Source organism: Apteryx rowi, unplaced genomic scaffold (assembly GCF_003343035.1).
Source record: "Apteryx rowi isolate R43461 unplaced genomic scaffold, aptRow1 scaffold_213, whole genome shotgun sequence".
Lineage (NCBI taxonomy): Eukaryota > Metazoa > Chordata > Aves > Apterygiformes > Apterygidae > Apteryx > Apteryx rowi.
The window spans coordinates 308,433-326,056 of NW_020448453.1; the positions used below are offsets into that span (position 1 = coordinate 308,433).

The 17,624-nt window shown below is 39.4% G+C and overlaps 1 protein-coding gene across 4 annotated transcripts in view; it reads left to right on the top strand.

Annotated features, from left to right (window-relative positions):
- Positions 1 to 30: 30 nt before the first annotated feature.
- The window catches only part of ZNF407 (zinc finger protein 407), a 351,970-nt gene continuing 334,376 nt past the window's right edge, over positions 31 to 17,624 (top strand). For 2 of the 4 annotated variants that reach the window (XM_026064320.1, XM_026064319.1), the window contains exon 1: positions 31 to 106. The gene's annotated coding sequence lies outside the window, so the exon portion shown is untranslated. Of the gene's footprint in view, positions 107 to 2,166; positions 2,183 to 7,954; positions 7,963 to 17,624 lie in introns of those variants that run through there. The other 2 variants (XM_026064317.1, XM_026064318.1) reach the window with 2 other exon arrangements.

Here is a 17,624-nt window from a genome sequence, read left to right on the forward strand (position 1 = left end):
CAGAGCTGCGCGCCTCGTTCTGAGAGTGACGCAAAACGGCGAATCTACGGCGCGCCACTTGTGACCAAGATCATCACAAGCGGAGGCGGACGGCTCCCCCCGTGCGGTAAGTGTGGCTTAGTGGGACGCGGCTGCTTAGCCGCCCCGAATGGTGGCCGCGGGTGGGCTATTGCTTCGGACCCCACAGGCGCCGCTTTTGAGGATAGCAGACCCCGGTTGGCCTGCAATCGGGTCAGCGTCTTCCCTCAGGTTTTTTGGGCCTCTGTGCTACCGTCGTTTTTTTGGTTTTTGTGGGCGGGCGGCCAGGAACGCTCTCCGCAGCCAATCCGGTCACTTGTCCCACCCCTGCTGGCCGCTAAGTGGCCGGGACCTCGAAGGCGGGAAGGATGTCCTGCGCGGCGATTGGCCGGCCCGGGCAGCCGGCCTAGGGCTTAGGTCTTCCTTTCCGCTCTCCTGCAGACGGCCGTGGGGGTGGGGGAGGAGAGCAGGGGAGCTGAGAGGGCGCGGGGCGCCCGCGCGGGAGGACGGCTCTTAGGCGAGGGGGGCGCGCACAGGCCCCTGCGCCGCACGGGGCGCGGCGCGCCCCAGCTATCAGCTTTGCGGTTCTGGCGAGGCGGGCGGCCTTCCCCAGCGGCGGTTTGCCGGCGCCGCTGTGCATGCGCGGGGAGGGGAGGGGAGGTGGGCTGCCGCSCCTCCCTCGCCAGGTGGAGAAAATGAGGGGAAAGTGGCAGGGGGTGCTGGCGTCATCAGCTGGGGGCCGTCATCTGCTTGCGCCGCCTCACGGGAACGGTAGTAGACACCGTCCTCTGCCGCCGGGCGGCGGCCGTTACGCATGCGCTTCAGCGGGAGACCCGCCGCCTCTCGCGCCAGGCGGCTTCTGCGCAGGCGCAGCGGGGTGGGGCGGGGGCGGGGCGGCCCGGGGGGCTTTGGTGCGGCTGCCTCACGGTGAGGGGCCTGGCCCTGGCAGGCGGTGGTGTGGGGCTGGACCCTTGTAGGCGGGATGGCGTGTTTTTCGGAGTTCTTTTTTATTTATTTATTTTTTGGTGTGTGTGATAGAGCTGTGCCGTGAAAGCTTTTGCTGCTCAAGAAAACCACTTTTCTTTATTTTTCTCCCCTCTTTTCCCAAAGGTCATTTTAGTGTAAGTGGGGATGAGTCTGAAAACCTGTGCTGTTGGGAGTGGGTGACAGTACATGAAAACAGTTCTTCCTGCAGGAGCATTTTTAACAGTTCTTGCAAGTAATAAAAATAAGTTTAGCCATTTTCCCTTTACTGTGCTTAAATCATCAAACAAATTGGTCTCTGAGTCTCAATTGCTTAATAGGACCTTCTGATTTTCAATATGGTTTTGGAGCCTGTTAGAGTGGAGTCAGAAAAGCAATTTCACATAAATACATAAATTTCACATAAATTTCACATAAATTTTTGAAGAGATGTGCATCTTCTCTAGAAAATTTGTGAACAAAACAGGTGGCTTTATGTTTTTGTTCAGGTTTTAGGTGGCCTTTCAGGGAAAAGATACTAACTTGTTTAATCTGACTTGTTATGATAAGCTTCCTGATGCACCATCACATATTTGATAGGGCCTCTGAACCACAAAGTTCATCTTAAACTCTTGTGCTAGTAAAGAAGAAAGGAAAGGGAAAAAGCATTTAATTATGATCTGCATGCTGTAGTTATTGGTGATCTCAAAATTCACATACTCGCTGTTTTTGCCTGTCCCCCCTTTTTTTTTTTTTGCCTTTGAGTAGTTGTCTTGATGTGAACTTGTAAGACCTTGTGTTTTTCATGTATCTATCATACTAAGCATGATGGTAACACCTAGGGAGTAATAAATAATGGGGTTCCAAAACTGCAAGGGTAGTGGTAGCAAGAGTGATTTGCTGGTGGTGCAAAACAGTAATAGACTAACATATAATTTAAACAGTGGATGTAACTTGCCCTGATTCTTACCTTAATAATCTCAAGGTGTGGCCTTTAAAGACTATAAATTTTCTTTTTCTGATCTTATATCAAAACTTGAGTAATCAAAGATGTTTGCATGAGGCTGGAGCTTTGGATGTTGGGATCTATATTTTCCCCAGGTCACACCTCTCCATGAAAGATGAAGACAATTACAGGCTTCAGTTTGGTCTCTCCTGCAATCTCCTAGACTGTTCACAGCAAGTTACATTCATCATAGAGGTAACAGTACAGTCATTCCACCCTTATTTCATAAATTATTTCAACATGGACATATAATCAGATTGTAGCTTTTATATATAATATATGGAGCCTGGCAGTAATTGTATAATCCATACACTTTAAAAAAAAAAAAAAAAAAAAAAAGTCAAATGCACTGATGTGACAGCACAATGATGGAGTGTGACTTTTTCAGTATGTTCAAACATGTCAGTTTTATTAGCATTTTGGGAAATGTAATTCAAACGACCTGAGTTAAAACACTGAGCCAATCCTTTACTATCATTCTTCTGTAGGAAATACTGTATGCTAATAGTATCAATAATTTCTAATTTATTTGCATGAAAGTTTTCTGTGTTGGAAACTTTCTAAAACTTAAGCTTTGTTGCCTCCTTTCATAGGAAAAAATATTATTTGAAGAAAGAATATGGGTGAAATAGATTTCACTCACAATACTCCATTAAAACCTTCCATAATGAAGAGCAGCATTTTTGTATTAGTGTGTCCAACATTAAGAAAAACATAACTTTACATCTCTTAATTTTTTTTGGTCTTTTGAATATATAGTTTTGTGTTTTTGTGCATGAGATAAAGTTTATGGACAAATCAATACATGAAAAATGGCTGAACTGAGATTGCTGAGCAGATCCTACATTTTAATTTCCTAACATGGTTTAAGATTTAAATATTCTCTCTTTTATGGGGGAACAAAAAGCTTGCATTGGATGACCCATCACTCAAATAAAAAAGGTTAAAGTTATGTCTGGTCTAGTTATTCATTCAAATAAATGCTCTATTATTATGGTGCATATTAAAGTTACTCTATGTTCACTTATATTGCGCATCTTGGAGTACAGGGTATCTCTTTGAATGTGCATATCACCCAAAAAGGAGCAGAGTGGAAGACCTGATGACATAATTCAACTAACTAGACTGGCTGTTACTCTTTTGGAGACTTTTTTAAAAGGGTTATGGTAGTAGAGGAAGATTAACTGTTCAGTTGTCCTCCAGACAGCTACCAGACCTAGTGGCYTCTGCTGTTCTGTTTTAATATAAAAGATTCAAATAGAAAACAGTACTTTCATTTTGACAAGTCAACAGCCAACCAGCTGAGCACTCTTAGTTACTCTGCACCAGAAGGGTATTGCTTTGTGTTGGCCTTGGCATTTTGAGGCAGCAGCAGTACTGGCTGAGTGCGCTACACAGGGTGCAGCTTGCCAGTAGCACAGACTTTAAAGTACTGCTGCCCACTGGAAATGACTGGAGTGTAATGACCAAAACAAATGACAGCAGTTCTTGGTGAACACAAAAACGTGTAACAAGCCTCACTTGTGATGTTTAGTGCTAATGAAAGGCATAGCATTAACCCTGGATGTCTTTGGGAGAACAAACTAGGAGTCAGGCTACACAGAAGGTTGCATAGCAAACCTTCAGGTCTGGTCTGGGGTGTCCATGTTTTAATGTGACATCTCTCTGCTACCACAGAGTGGTTTGGTCTGTCTGCATTTGCAATGAACTGTCTTACACCACTAAATAAAAGTTTCTGAAGGTTTAAATAACTACACCTGTTTTTCTTCTAAACCTGTCACTTTTTGTGCCTGTGCTAAGACACAAATTCAAAATACTTATTAACCTATGTGTATAAAACCAGCTAAGAAACAAAATGTGTAAAGACATTGTTCTTGTCAGCTCTAGTTTATTGCTGGAGAAATTCCAAAGGCTTCCTTTGCTTTGTGGGAAGAAATGGTGTATTTAAAATGAAGGAACTATACCTGTCTTGATGCTCTGAAGTTACCATTTCTGGTGATCTTGTTTCCAGCTGGTGCTGTTTCTGCCATCTGCCAGAGAAGTTTCTATAATTACTGAAAAGTGTACAGCCCATTCTATGTATTTATGTTAAATGTATGGGGGGGTTCTTAATTTATATAATTCTAGTTCCTCAACACTTGAAGACTAAAGAAGGTTGCATCCTAAACTTGTTAAAAAGCAGTAAGCTATAGCTTTAGACTAAAATGAAATCTAGTTACCTTCCTTCCTCAATAGAAAAAGGAAAATTACTAGTAAATGCAAGCAAATTCATGCACTTCTTTATAGAGAAATAACCCTAGTGCCATTTAGAAAAAGGCAGTGGTGATATTCCAAATATAAAATGCTTATTTGCATGACTCATGACTGCTTTACAATCATACATTAACAGTTGTTGATTGTTTTTTTGCTGTTTGTTCCACAGCAGGCTGATCTTTTCTCTGAGTAGTCTGGCTTACTACTGAACTACAGTAGTCTGTGACTGTATGGGTTATACTTATCTGGGATAGGAGGCTGCAAATGTTCTTGGTTTGCTTGTTTAGAGGCATAAATTGTAATTGCCTCTGTCTTTCTAAGCCTCAAAATACAAGTTTGTGTGTGTGGCATATGTAATGGCCAAGGAGGAGGCTCTCAAGAGTACTAAGGGTTGCTGATCTAGACGTAAACACTTCTAGATTACTGGTTTTCTACAAATATACATATAGATGTTTTCCAGGCTGGTATTTCTTTTTCTCATTATAGTCAAGAAGAAAGTTCATTGTTGTGTTTAGCCACCATCTTTAATTGTTATTGCAAAAGAGTATCTCAAAATATAGGAACAAACATTTAAAAAATACATTTAAYTATGTTACTGTTTGTTAAAAATTCACTGCAATTACAAGGTGTAACAAAACTCATTATCCAAAGTCATCAATTTTTATAGAAATTATTGTTTCATGTGATATTTTTATTTTGGGATTTATATATAATGTGGTATAAAATATTTTTGTATATATAATAAAGGTTTGAAAAGCATTGAGGCCTTCAGGAGAGTTCTAATTAAAACAAAGAAACTGTTCTCGTATCATTTGGATTGCCTTAAAAGCTCCAGTAAGCCTTTATTCTTTTATTGTATATGTGAATTCTCTTTTAAGATGGGTTTTTCAGTTTGGGCTTGCTCTGGAAGCTTTTGTGGCCTGCCCCTCTTTCCATTTTGTGTGGGTTAGTGGTTGGGTTGGTTGGTTTGTTTGCTTTTGGTAAGTCAGGGGCATATCTACATTTGCTGTAAATGTGTGAGATGCAGTCCATGCTTGGTTGATTTTAAGACATATTTTTGTCATACCTACTTTATCTATAAAAATGATATGTAACATGCTGGCATCATCCACTTGTTTGAAGGAAAAGTGTGAGCAGGGATGACTTAGCTGTCTTGGTTCACGTGAGGCAGCCTCAGACTTACTGCTCAGATGCTGCCTGGTGTCTCTGCTCCTTTTTGGCAGGTTTGGTGCTTCTAGGAATCATTGTATCAACTATAACCTGTGTTTGCATTGGCTGAATAATGTGTACAGTAAGCCCAGAGCTTGCTAAGAAGTGCCGGGTTTACTGCATACGGGCTGCCCCTGCACGTAAGTCCCATGTGTCCTAAAAGCGTCAGATTTACTGGTGTGTGTGCATGCTGTGCGGCATGTGGGCAGGAAGCTCAGCACTTCTGAGCAGCATGGCTTACTTTCATGTGCCACGCAGTATACGTGTGCATCTTTCTCTCTGCGAAACGCAGTTTGGAAATACAGCACTTCAGCATTTTGCTGTCCCATGTAGTCTATTATAGTAAGAAAGGAATGCCTGTTGCATGCTTAGCTTCCATTGAATGTTGCAATAATACATTATATTCAAGATGAATTATCCCCAATGCTTGGAAAAAGGATAGCAAACTACAGAAATTCATTAAAGGAAAAATTACACTCTCTCTCCTAGTTCCTTGCACCTTCTGCAGGGGTATATTGACATGGGATTTGGGACTCTGGAGGTGCAGAAAGCACAGGAAAGACCGGTGTTTGTGTTTTCTGTTAGATTTCTGTTCTTCACTTCCTGTTTTTAATTTCTATATATGTACCTATATCTAAAAAGGAAAAAAAAAAATCCAGTGAAATTAAGGCTGTTTCTTTTCATGCTGCCCATGTGAGGCAAATCTTGCCTAACTGGACTTATTCCTTAAAGGGAAAAGGTTCTTACCTTACGTAGGATAAATTGAATAGGAAATACATTTATGAAAAGTCAACATGGAAAAAAAAATCCAAAAGCATCCATAAGCTGCAGCTTGTTTGTTTGTTTTGGCAGCAACAGAATAAAGTGCAATGAATACTAAAAATTACTAGTTTAGTATGTGTATCCTTTACTGGGCACAGTCTGATTGTTACAAGTCAGAGATAATTTTTTTTTGATTGAATCCAGTGCTAGCATAATATCTAAGTTCAAAGATGCAGTACATAAAAATGTTTTATGAATGTTGTCTTCAAAATCTGCCAACTTTTCTATTGTTTTCAGTTTTATTGGTATAACAATGGAATGATTTGAATTACATTTGTGTTTTTTCTCCCTGTTGTTCAAATTTTCATTTTAAATTATTTACAAGTCTGAGGCTTGAAGATGAGAGCCTAATGAATACTTTTAAAAATAAACCTTCTTCTTTAAACATGCTATGCTTCGTGTTTTGAATTTAACACAAGCCTTAATGAATAGTTTCCTGCTTACTCTCATCTTAGAGTTTATGAGCTGTCCTATTTACAAGTTTTACCTATGCAATGGAAAGATAATTCTTGTTTACCTTAAATGAAAAGAACTGTTCCTGTTAACAAGCTTAAACTACTAGGGCTACTACTATTAGGGCTAATATAAGAATAAATACAATGTCAAACCTTTTAACAATTCCCAATCTGAAGGTGCAATATTTAGTTTTTGGGCCTTTTTCCCCACTGCATTCCATGTAAGAATCCAGACTCCTGTGTTTTGATATCTCAGGAACATATCAAGTTAATAAAATTTGTTTAGGAAGAAACAGGGGCCTATAGGTCCCTTCCTCACAGGAAGCAATTTCCTATGTTGGTGTAATTCCTATATTGGTGCTCATGTAATGTTGGTCCTTGTTGCAAGGCTTTGGATAGGTCGCAGAAGTATGAAAGAACCCTGCTTATTTTGTGTGTGTGTGAGGGAGATGTTTTTTCCATAGTTAACTTTGTTTAAAAAATTAGTAGAACTAGCAGTATTTGCTTTATTTTGAGCGTACATTAATGTAATTTAATCAGGAAGGAAAGAAAACCTGGGACCAGAATTTGATGTTATTTACCTGAATATAAATTGGAATATCTCCATTTAGTTTAACAGAATTTTTTCAATTTGTGTCAAAATGACTAAAATCAGAATCTGACACAAGCACTCCATCTCATAATTTGGGCATATAAAAAGGAGAAAGCCAGAATTTTTTTTTTTTTGGTCCAAATTTAACCCCCCAAAACAGTGCCTAGTTTTAGAGCAGAGGTTTGGAAATACAGTGTTACTTGTACCAGGAACTTTGTGGATAGAGATTGTATGAAAATGCATCCTTTTTAGTCACTCGTGATTAGGCTTTAATTGTCAAAGCTACAGATTTGTTAATTTACTTGAGAGCCATTCTAAAACTAGATAGGTAGAAAATTATTGACAAGTATTTTATTTCACTTGTTTGTGTGTGCCTCTGATCATACCTACAGCCAGGGGTATGTGGTCTGTGTTCCCTGTCGGATTTTCTTCGGGCCGCCCAGGGAGATTGCAGCAGGACGGCAAACTGGGGCAGGAGAGGAGAGGCACGTCAGTCTGCTGTGGAGGTCTCGTCATGCCACTCCAAAGCAGACGCCTGAYGAGAGTGAAGGAGCTCCGTCTCTCAAAACCCAGGGCTCGCTCTTGCGTACGAGATTGCTGGGTGCAATAGAAGGCATTTGGAGAGGATGAGTAGAAACCTGAGAGTGCGTTTTGCCAGCTCTGTTCAGACCATTCAGTTTCTGTGGGAAAAAAAGATGCTGAGCTTTGCAGATGGGGGTTGACTCAAAGGAATGTCTATATATGGTTTTTCCCCTTCATTCATGGTATTATTATCGTAGATATTGCTGGTACCAGTACAGTGTATTTTGGGGTACAGTGTAGAATAAACTTTGTCAGAGACGGGTAACTTTTATAGTTTGTATGCAAAGAGTGTATCATTGGGTAGATTTCTTTTAGGGGTAAGAGGAGGCATGTAGGTAGAAGTATTACATTAGACCAACGAATACAGATGGAAAAGTAGGCAAACTTTCAGACACACAAGCCTTTATTCAAGTCCGCTTCTGATAGCAAGAGAATTAAATTATACTTGAAATGGGGGAAAAAAATTAATCTTTGACATTTATGTTTAAATGTTGGATGGCAGTGCAGAAACGCAAGGAGTGTGTCTAATTTTGGGGTCAAATAATACTTTATTTATGCATTTGTTGCAAGTACTCAAAGGTCAGTAGTCCTGTAATTATAGAATTTTGGATGAAATCTAATCTAACTGACAGTGCTGAAAAAACTTGAATTGATGTCAGCATGGCCATGGTTTCATCTTGATGTTTATTTTTTAATTATTTTTTCATTCTTGTAAAGTATGTTTCTAAGCTCAGTGGTATCTGTTTTGGGAGAAGAGACCTACTTTGCATAATATTTAAGTTTTGTTTGAATAAAACACCTAGATGGCACAGAGAGAGAGAGAGAGAGAATGGTATATTCCCTGAAATAAAACTGCAGATGGATTTTTTTTTTTTTAATATAAAAGAAGATGTTCTGAGTGTTGGAATTGTCTAAACCATCAGAATTGCCAAGCATAAATAATTACATAATTTCACACTTTCTAGTGAAGTCAGAACCTGATTAAGAAGTTGACAGCCCGAGAGAGTCCGCTCTTTGACAGTGATGTCTGTATTTCCTAAATTTGTAGAAACTGAATCTTGGAAAACAGACCGAGGTTTAAATCATTTACTTTGAATGAGAACCCTCATTGACAAATGAAGAATATTCTTTTTCTTAAGGTTTGAAAACTAAATGCTTAGATACTTCAGCTTTTCCACTTTCAGGTAGCGTACATTTTGCTGATTCCAGGTCTTCTCACTGTTTTGGTCCTCTCTGTCTGTCAGTATGTTTGATGTTTATATTTCTTTTTTATTCCTTCTTCCTTGCTGTGCTTTTCTTCTTCCTTTTCTTAAACAAATAGATGATATGGTAATATGAACTCTAATAGGAAAAAGGCATTGTTTAACTCAGTTGGGGTACCACTAATCCAGTCACCAAATGTAATCATAACGCAGCATGCATTTTAATTATTAAATATAATGGAAACTTTGCATTTTAAATCTAGAGCTATAAACCACTTGTTTGAAAATGCACAGTTCAGCACTATGATTTTAGCTTATAGCGAATTACAGGGCAGTATTCTTTGACCAGTTATTATAAGTTGAAGATCAGTAGCATTTAGTGCTCATGTTAATTTTGAGAATACATATAGGAGTCACTGCAGGTCAAAGTGAAGCTCAGTCCAGTTTATTTTTAATCATTTAGTAGGCTGGTTGGATAAAGCAATGCAAAAATTATATAGATAATATAGAAATTCCAATCATTCCAAATAAGGATAACTTAAGGGAATATTTTCAAGATTAATAATCCCTCAAATTCTAGTACTTTGTAAAGTATGCTTTATTATTAAATGCCATCTTGTTGATGTTTTTCTTTTAAATATTTACTTTTTTGAAAAGTTTCACAAAGGGGTCCTAAGGCACTTTCAGTGTCTTTCCACTAAATAACACCGGAAGGGCAGAGCAAATAGTATGCGTCTGCTCATGTCAGGTCAATACATGTTTTTTCTAATGAATATATGTTTTTCTATAAATTCTAATATAAATAATGCTAATGGCTACCCACTATCTTTAACATTAAAAAAAAAAAGAAAAATACTCTTGGAGTGAATGTGGATTTTACTGCATCATCATGAAAACTTGTTAATCCAATGTGCATGTGATGTACAGGCTTGCAGCTCTGCTCTGTTCCCAGAAGTAGGGACGTAACATTATTGAGCAGCTCCCGTAGCCTTAGAGGGCATCACTGTCTCAAAAATGACTTTGATTTCCTAAAGGGAAGTAGAGACTGTACTGTTGTGTTTGTTTTTTTAAATTTTGTTTTGCTTTATATTTTAATTCTCCAAGACTAATGAGATTAGTGACTTGATATTCTAAGGAACTATGTAAGGTGGTTCAGTTTTCACTCTGGCTGTTGCAGCTCCCTCCGAGTTTTTTTCCTCTCTCTCTGTGTATTTACTCTATGTAAGAGATACAAGTGCCTAATTCGGAACTCCAGACCCACTTTGTGATCCAGACATTTAAAGCTTGACATTGAAATGCTCAGTAGTGCTTGAATTCCCTGGTGGATCTAGACTTAAGTCATTTGGGGCTATTGAATTTTGGAAATGGAGTGCAGATTTTTGTTCCAGAGTAGCACCCTAACCGCTAAAACATTTTCATTGTCTAGTTCATCCTTCATTTTTCCTTCATCATGTTCCTTTTGGGGATCAGTCATAAATGCCATGAATTGATAACTGATTTTACAGTTGCAGCCTTTGCTATTGAGTCTGATTGTTTTAAGGATACTCTTGTCATCAAGCACCAACTTTCTCAGTCTTTCTCTTGCTACTCAGTATTCATTTGTATTGCTCATGTACCTTTTTGTGAGTGTGTGGCAGGAGGCTATGTAGGTAATACCTTTCTATTACATTTTTTTTCTTTATACATATCTCAGAAATATCCTCCGCTCTGTGTGCGTGCCATGAATTTAGTTCATAAAAGCATCTTCTCTTCCTAGCTATTATTGAAATTTACCTAAATATCCTTGCCTATTTTATCTTGGGAATTTTGTTCCTTTAATGTGAAAGGATAGTCTGAACCTGTCCTTCCAATGTCAATAGTTTTTCATCTCTTCTTTTGTTCAAGTTGCCAGTTGTAGGATGTGGAAGAAATCAATCTGGGTCAATAATTTTTATTTCCAGTCCTTTGCAGTTTTACTTTTGGCAAAGCAAAAGTAGACATTACCTGTGTCTGCATGAATTACAATATGAGAGAATTCCCCAGTTTTTCTTAGAAGCACAATAAATGCCATGTTGGATAAAATCATCAATTCAGCAATAACCAAGGAAGGAGCAGGAGCCCGCTTGGAGGATGATAATAATGGAGTTAGTTTCTGCTTCTGCCTGTCCTCTATACTTTTTTCTCCTATGTGTAGATAATGCAAGCATTGATAGATATGTACTGATCTTTTCCATATTTTAAGTCTTTGGCCTTAATGATGTTTACTCATGTGTTGCATTAAAAAAAAAGTACGTGTAAAATCAAATAGACATAAAATATGAATTCAGTCTAGTATTAGAATGAGTTTAAACCTAGAAAGTTTTAGCAAGAAAGCATTGGCTTTAAGGCAGTTGTCTGAAGCTTTTGCTACAAAACGCCACTTTTGGAACCCTGTCCACCTTTGAGCCTAAGGGATGGGTTGCAAACTACTTGCAGTAGCCTTACAGATAATAGTTAGAGAATTGCTAAGAGACAGCCTTTTCTGATGAACGAAATTTAAATTATGGGCTGTGACAAAGGCTAAACTGGAGCTCATGGCCTTGGCCTCCTCTGAACAGAGGAGGGCAGCTTCACTGGGGCAGCTGTGAGCATCTCTGAGTTTGCACTCTTTTCCAGCCTCTCTTGTGCTCTTAAAACTAGTGACTGCAGCCAGTCACGGAGCATAGCTTGCTTCGGTGCCTACCAGCTATACTGGGAGAACCAAACCAGCGGTTTGCGCCCTGGCTACCTCTTTCTATTCCTTTCAGACCATAAAATGGGAGCCTTGAAAATTAAGGTATAGGGTACTCTTGTGCTTCTTGCTGTGATCAAGGAGAAAGCTGAAAATAAGGTATTGGTAGGTTGAAATAGCCTAGTTTAAAACCCAGCAATTAAGGTCATGGTCATTTGTCTTGCTGTTGCCTTATTTTTTTGGTTTTGGAATCTACCTTCCTGTGAATTTTTTTTTATTATTTTTTCCATGCTATATTAAATAAAGGCCTTTTTATACCCTTTAATCCTTTAGCTTCCATCAAATTGGAATTTTTTTTTTGGCTGCCTTTATTTTTCTGCTGCAGGTGTCATCACACTACATGTTCTCTGATCTCCAGTTCCCAAATTCTCAATTTTTAGGTCTGCAACTCAGAAAAGCCCTTTTTACATGCCATTTTGTCCACTGCTTATTTTTAAGATGTGCTGGCTTCTTCCCTCCCGCTCTCCTTCCCCAAAGGAAACAAAAACTTGACAGATTTTTTGCTGACAAATTTTAATGCCTCTTGCCTTTCTCCCTTATTTACTTTAAATCCCTCTAACTTACAGTCGTGTGGATGACTCCGGAAGTTCACAGTGGGATATGGGATTTTCACCCATAGTCTGTCAACCCGACTCTGGCCCAGGTCAGCGGTGGCCGAAAGTCAGTAGCGAGCGTCGGTTCGGCGGCCTCCGCGTGGCGCGGTGGGTTGTGGCTGGGCCTGTGCGCGAGGCAGCGCCCCGCTCCGTTGGGCGGGGACTGGCAGCGGACAGGAAAGGACGGCTCGCGGGGGCAGGCGCGGCCGTTGGGGAGGGCGGTTGGGCGCGCCCCGCCCCGCCCGCGGCCTCGCGCCCTTTTGGAGGAACGGGCGGCTTCTGCCTGCGGGGAGGTACCGCGGCCGCTGCCGCGGGGGCGTCGCCGTCGGCAGGGCGCGGGCCAAGGCGGCGGCACAGGGCACATGGCCCTCGTCTCCCGGCTCCAGTGGCTGAGCACCGAAGGCTTTTCATGTGAACGCTTCTCTCCTCTCGCATTCCCCCTCTTGCCTTCCTCCTGCAGCAGATTTATTTTATTTTTTAATTTGTAAAAGGAAAAGTATACCAACTCTAAGTATGAAGTGAACTTTTACAGCCGAGTTATAAATCCCCCAAACTAAGGGGTTTATAATGGAAATGCTTCGGGGGGGGGGGGGGAAGGGGGCGCTATAATACATATGTAACGTTTTTTCCCTCTCTTTAGTGAATAGACCGTTTAAACTAAATTAAGTAAAGGATATAAATTCTGTTGTTTCAGTTTTTAATATTTCATGGCTGATTTTATAGATAAAAATTACATTTAACAATAAATATGAAGAAGAATTTATACAGCCTGTTCTAGTTTGATATGGAACAGCAAATCCCATTTCTCTGTAGCTGTAAAGAAAATTCATTATAATGTCTTTGGTTGTAAGAGATGTCTTCATCGTGATTAGTTACACTGATAATAAAACAACCTTTTTACAAATGGCACAAGATGCATGGGATCTCATGTGTCTGCCTTTTAATAGCATTGAATTTGTGCGTTTCCTACCTTTATTCTGGAGTCCTTTTTTTCTTTTTTTAATTGGGCACTTTTAAAATCTGCAAGTTATTAAGAATAGTCTAATATAGCTTAATTTTTCTTTTAAAATGTTCTAGAGAAGGCATTATTAGTGTAGCTAATCATTCTTAATTTTTGAGTTCTCTAAATAAAAAAGCTAATTTTAATTACAAGAATGTGTTTTTATGCCATTTTGTTCACTTGTGAATAACAACCAAATTTTATTATTTTATCCCCACAATTTATCTGACATTACTTTCTAGGATCATTTTTAAGCATCTAAAGAAATTTCTTGACTTGCAAATGTCCTGTTCCTGGTGACTTCAGTTGGATTTAAAAGTTTGTGGGTATTGTTCCAGTTATTTAAAACAAAAATATTTGCACTAGGATGCCTACTTAGCAGTTAGGAGTCCAAAATGTAGGCTTTTTTGTGAGGAGAATTTTGTGAAGAATTCATCACCATTAAAGGGGTATTTTTTTCCTTTTTTTCTTTTGTAGGTGCCTCTAAGAATACTTCAATCTCCTTAGCACACTAGTGCAGAATGAGTTTGAGAAAAKTATGATGATTGTTCTAATAAGAACTTTTGCATATTTATATTGTTGTGATTTGTGCTGTTACAAAAGTTTTAACAAGTAAAATCTCATGTATTTTTTAGTGTGATGGAAATAACATCAGGTATTAGGCTCTGGAAAAATGGTGCATATGCTACAAAATCATATTTTATTATACTTTAAATTGTAAAATAGAACTACAGGGCAACAGTTAGAAGTGAATTCCTTTCCTGATTCAGGTAAAAAGTGAAAGGATTTGGTGCTTTAGAATAAGGAAGACTAGAGGTGACGAAACTGAAGTTGTATTTGAATATCAAATATTTATGGAATTTATCAGAAAGTGAAGATCTGAATCATAGTGCTTGGAAAAGTAGGATATAATGACTTAGAGTTCTGGAAAATATAAAATGGACCAAAAGTGGTAAGCTTAATGTTGGGTTTCACTTTAAAACAAAATGTTTGTTCTTGTTGATCTGTAAGCTTTAATTTTAGATTCTCTCTTTTCATTGTTTGTTACAGCTAAAAAAGAAGTCCTGTAGCACTTCTTAAAAGCATTTTTACAGAATGAATACCAGGAAAATGACTATTGATGACAGAAACACAAGACTAAATACTCTTTTTATCACCTGAAAGAAAAATAGGCTTTACCTATATTCTCTGACTTAGGAAGCAGCCCGTTCAGCTTGCAGTCTGCTTTCTCTGCTCATATTGCTTCATCAGAGAAATTAGCTCTGTTTGTAATTTGGGCTAGTGTAGCTCCACTGCTTAGTAAGCTGAGAGTGTAAAGCCAAGATGCTGCCCCATCCAGAACGGGATAAAAAACAGACTTTGCATGCTGTCTATACTTCCTTGTTATAAACTGTGACACAGGTAGTCTGTAAGGGTGAGCTTGTGGCCCTTCAGATCCTTGTGGGRTTTGAACTGAGTGATAGCTTACTTAGTAGTATGTCAATTTTTTCTAAAGAAATGTTGCAGCAGCTGTAACTTTTTATTCTACTTCAGTTTCCACGTACTTGCCATTGTTGCATAATGTTTTCTTTGTTTATTAAAACATTGATATCAGGAAAGTTTGTAAGACTGATTTTTAACTCGGTGCTTTTCAGGGAATTAGTAGTATTTTTAGCAATAACACTCTCCTAACACATTCCTGAGAGAGAGAATTATATAGAGGAAATTTAAAGGCAGCATATGTAAGTTCCCTGACCCAACTCCTGAGGACTCCTTGCAGGGGGAAGAAATAGTGTGGTTCTTCTGTGTGCCTTTGTGCCATGCGTAGCACCTCTGTTGGAAAGTATGCTGCAGTCTGTTGGACTGCTTTGGGCTGCTTGCACGGGGAGGATTTTGGGAGGTGGATGCAGAGACTGGGGTTGTTGAAATCCCTGGTATGTGTTTCCTCTTCTTGCAGAGGAGGAAAGCTATAGGTGGTATCCTGGATATTTCAGCTTTAAGTTAGTATAACTCTTGTGTAATAGTTCTGCTGCTGCTTCTAGGCTTGGGGGAGAGAAGAGTCTGTTTACCTTGGAGTCCAGTATTTCTCAGTGAGCTGTTTGATACTTTGGGGCACCGATTGAAGGTGTGGTTTTGTGATAAACTGTCAACTGAAGAGCAAGCACTGTAATCCTGTGTAGCTATTGCATGATATACTTCAAAATGTCAAGAAGAGTTTACACTAGATATTCAGATGACAGAAAAATAATAAGCAAGATGCAACTGTTAGATATAGCAAAATGAAACTGCATAACTTTTGCAGATGCTGAAGAAATGCTGAAGAAATGCAACTCCCAATGCAACTCCTTTTGACACTGCCCTGCGTGCACAATTCTGGCAGGAGAAATGAAAATTTTAATTGCCAATTGAGCCCTTACTCAGGAACGCACTCGAGCACATGTGYCTACGTGCAAGCCCAGGAGGAATCCTTCTGAAACTATTCATGTGCTTCAGTACATTGCTAGTTCTGGAAGATGCTATATAGCTAGTTCTGGAAGATAACTAAATTTCAGGGACTGATTTAAGTATGCACAGAATTTGTTGCACTTGTTGAAACAAATATCCGTGGGGGGAAATAGATACTATTGATAAGCAATGGCATTTGAAACATACATGGTATTTGTTCTAAAAGCATCAGTATTGTGAATCCTTTGGACAAAGGGTAAATGGGGGTTTTACAGGTGATGGTGGTGTCAGCAAGGGGCTGTCTCTTCTCCTCTTCAGTTCTCTTCTGCTTCAGTGGTTAGCGCCTGTCTTGGGGAGACTTGATTTCACTGTGCAGGCTGCACTGCAAGGTGGATGCTGGTATTGCATCCTCCAGCTCATCTTTCCCAGGTGCATAGAGCACCTTACTGTAGCACTGCCTCCTCCCTCGCTCTCCTTCTCTGTCCATCTGCTAACCAAAAGTGTGCTTTGCTAGGGAGAGAGAGGAGCACGGTCAGCTTTTGACTTTTCTTCTCTCCACTGCTGGAGCAAAGATGCCTTGTAGATACACGGCCCAGCTCTGGGAGAGGAGTAAAGGACAGGGAAGAGAGGGGGCACCATACTGTGCAGGCACTAATAGCAGCTCATGACTAGGATCACAGCACAGAAGGGAGTAATAATTTTTGTATCATCTCATATTGCCTATGCTTAGAATCATAATGCCACTTTACCTTACATATGCCTCCTATTGCTTTCTCATATTTGTTTGTTTGTTGACACAAACTGATGGAAATTAGAACAAAATTCAATGGTAACCCCCTGAACTTTTCACAGAGCAAAAGTGCATAGCTTTACCATGTGTTTGGTGACTTGGATTGAAACAGGGGTTTGTTTGCTTCAAAACAAATAACAGTCATTATGGAGGAAGCCAAGCTTTGCACAGCTATCCGTGGTTTAAGTCTTAGGGACGATCATCACAGGTTATCAGGGAAAAAACACCCTACCAGTTGTGGAGGAGATGGCAGTATTATTGTGTGTGCTTGCAGGTATTATAAGAAACTGTTAAGGATAAAGGTGTGATTTGGTATGCAGCTTTTCCACTATGTGTTAATAGTTTATCACCTGAGAACTGTGTACAGCCATCATATTTTTATACTAATTTCTAATGACATATTAATTCTTGTTTAGAGATACAGCGAAACAAAGAAATGAATCTTTTCATTCATGCTGCTGCTTAAGTTTATTGGAGGTCTAATGCTGACAGGGATTAGGGACAGCAGGTATAGTACAGAACCCTCTGAGTACAGGGAGATGAGAAGCAACCCTTTGCTTTAATTATGCTTCTTCCTCCCTCACCCTCTGCCTTATTTGACCAACTCAGTTAGAAAATCAAGACTGAAAAGACAGTCTGGGTTTCATGCGTCTTACAGGATTGAGCTGAAATACTTTCAATATGTTCAGCTCTATTGTACAGAAAAGTAAATTTTATATTAGGAACTAATAGTTAACATTGTTGAATAGGTCTACATATATTAATACTGATAATGTGATTTCACATATGCATATGTAAGGATATATATCCTAGATGAGAAATATATCAGTTATCATTTCTGTGGGTGCGCTTACCAAAGAAACATGTAAAACATTTTTATTTGAACTACTCTTTCTCAGATGAAATACAGTGAACCATGACTTCCCTGTATTGGAAGTGGCCACCAGGTGTCATCAGAATGCTTTT